Source organism: Sinohyriopsis cumingii, unplaced genomic scaffold (genome assembly GCF_028554795.1).
Source record: "Sinohyriopsis cumingii isolate HCF-2022 unplaced genomic scaffold, ASM2855479v2 utg000913l, whole genome shotgun sequence".
Lineage (NCBI taxonomy): Eukaryota > Metazoa > Mollusca > Bivalvia > Unionida > Unionidae > Sinohyriopsis > Sinohyriopsis cumingii.
In genome coordinates this window covers 4,893,882-4,896,895 of record NW_028315943.1, presented here as the reverse complement: position 1 = coordinate 4,896,895, position 3,014 = coordinate 4,893,882, and positions in this window count along the sequence as shown.

The window sequence follows — 3,014 nt, the reverse complement described above, 5'->3', positions numbered from 1 at the left end:
ATGATCTACAACGGCAAAACGAATATGCGTCAACCGAATATTATGACATGAGAGATACACAGGCGTCGCGGGAGTAAATGATATTAAATCACCAGGCTCCACAGCTGGTGAAAACCCAAACAGCATATAACCCTAAACATCTATGCTTGTCGTTCATACTTGCTTGAATTTATTCCAAGAGCGTTTCCAATCGATCAGCAAGGTTGTTAGGGTCAGACAGTCCACCAAGACCTTTTCCGTCCTTTGGTTGTTTTTCATATAACCTGGCAAATTCTTCGAGTTCGGTGTCGATTCATACAAGGGTTCAGATTGTTTTTTAATAGCATCGGCCAATCTTACGAATTTAGGTGCTTGTTTCATTTTACTACCGGCTCGCTAAGGACTTCATGTGCTTTTAAAACATTTTTTCACTGTGTGTATGCATTTGTGCATGTGGAAGTACATGTAAATATTCGGGTGCAGATGTTTGCTGTCGTTGTTCTTCCTCATATGCACGTTTTTTGGATTATATAGTCGTTCCACTTCTCCTCTGATAATTCACTCTCGGGTGTGGTTGGTGAAGGCGGTTTGTTTTTCTCGCATATATTTCATATACAAATCCCTTCATTGCTTCATTTGTTTGTGAAACTTCTCCAACTTGAACCATAGCAAATATTTGATTATAAAAGGCAAAGATCATTCTAGAGACCTGTTTAAATCCAGTTTGTGCGTTGTATACCTAGGGCTGTCTTAACAACATTGTAGGCTCTGGGCAAAGCAATGCACTGGGGCCCCCTACCGGCCCTATCCACCCACAGGAATTCCGCTAGATGTCACTATTTTTTAAATTCGGAAACGTGATTCCCACTGCACTTTTAAAGCAAATTAAATTGCCAAAAGATCTTTCAATATTCATTAACAATATGGGCAGCATGATGCCCCTAGAAGTGTGAGGCCCTGGGCAACTGCTGCCCAGTGTGCCCATGACTTAAGACGGCACTGTGTATACCCACTTTACTCATATATTTTTATACCACATATTGGTTCTTCGATCACTATATTTTTCAAGTCGGGGGTAGGTAAAGTTACAGAGGTTCAAAGATCCACTGGTGACCGTATTCATTAAAATTTTGCTTGTGTTGTTTTTAGCATTGACTGGTATGACGATGCTGATGGAAGATTGCGATGGATTTAATCTCTTGTAATCTTTTTAATATTTACGACGTCTTCTTTGATTTCCTCAATCGCCTGTGACAAGTATCCAATAGTCTCAGCAGTTGCTATTGTTACTTTTTCAATATCCTTGGTGCGTTCAGCTATTTTACTAATTGGACCCGGTTCTTCTGTTTCCGTTAGTGCTGCCACTTTCCATTGTATCTCTCGTGGCCTTTTTAATATCATCAGCATATTCCGCAATTTCCTTTGTTGGTTTAATCAGCGATGTAAATATTTTCTCAAAGCCCACTGTGAAGTCGTCTCGTGCAGTTTGTCTTGACTGTAACATATCTTTGACACTTTGTCGTCCTTCTATAGCATTACGAATCAGTTCCTGGTGTTCACGAACGGCTTCACGGCGTCACTTTCAAACTCTTCTGTGACATTGCTAGTAGAAATATACAGTTTTTATAATGATCACGATTATTAAAATTGTTGTGTGAGACACATTGGTGTGAATATCCGCGCTATATTTTTTCGAGGTCCACCTGTTACTTCACTAATGAGAAAAATATAAGGTTCTTAGTGACCTCAGCAAATATATCACAAACTTCTCCCACGAGAGGTCACTAGCACAGCAGGTCCTATGAATGTTGCTTGGTCATGCGCGTCAATGCCATGAAATATCATCATCATGTTAAAGTTGCCCCGGATGGCTTTTGGCAAGTGTGCGTATCGGTATCCTATAATCTAGTAACGCTTGGTGATCTTCATTACTTTAGCTACTATATTCACTTGATATTTCAATGTCGTTATTATCGTCATTATTGCAGCATTCATTTATAATCAACGTTAGCGACTTGTTTTAATTTCACAATCTCAAAATAATGATTTATCAGGTTTTTCTCGAAATATTTACAAAGCTCTCGTCGTTGTTGTTCCAAGATAATTCCTAAGTTAACTAATTTAGCATTATGTTCATAGTATGTGTTCCAAAATGCAATTAACATTTTGGGGCCTCTTTAATAAATCTGTATAATGCATTTAAACGAAACAGCGATTTAATTTTCTCTGTTACATTCCACACACTCCAATCATCTGATCAAGTAATGCCAAGAGTATATATCCCCATATCTTCTTTCAAAAAATCATACGTATCTATCAGTGAATTATTTCCATTATATCCCATGGTAATTCTTTAATATAAATTTTTTTAGCCACAGTTGGTATAAAATAAAATGTTCTCTGCTACAGAAAATATCCACCGTGTGTAGTAGCTATTAAAAATGTAGCGGTACAAAATATGTTATTACGGTCACAGTCAATAATATAGGTCTGACTAAAAATCTTAACCATGCAGATCATTATCATAATAAACAATGCACAATAGTGTTTACTATAGCAGTGCTATAATTGTGGTCTTCTTGGTTACTAATCGAGTGAACAGGCTCTATCCCACATGATTTCATCCTCTTGCATGGTTACAGGTTGATCACTTTCACTGCTTACAATCCGTTGGCTGTGCATACATATGTGGCTTTTACCAATATGAGCAAAACGTATGAAAATTAGTAAACTCGTTCTAAACTCGCCATTAACACACTACTGGTATAACGGTACCGATTGCGCAAGTCCAGGTGGGCGGGGCTTAAGGTGTATGAAGATTGCATTCAGAAATAAAGAACAACACTAGCTGTGATTGGTGCATTATGTAAGAGTTGTACTTTCTATTAGGCTTAAAAATAGGTTGTGCCTCTTGACAACATGTGAGATTATGTTAATTCTTATCCAGATCATATTTTGTATTTTTTATGATTTTTTTTTAAAAATGTGGTACACATGGCTGAAACTGTCTGTTGTGACTAGATAACTCTAACCCA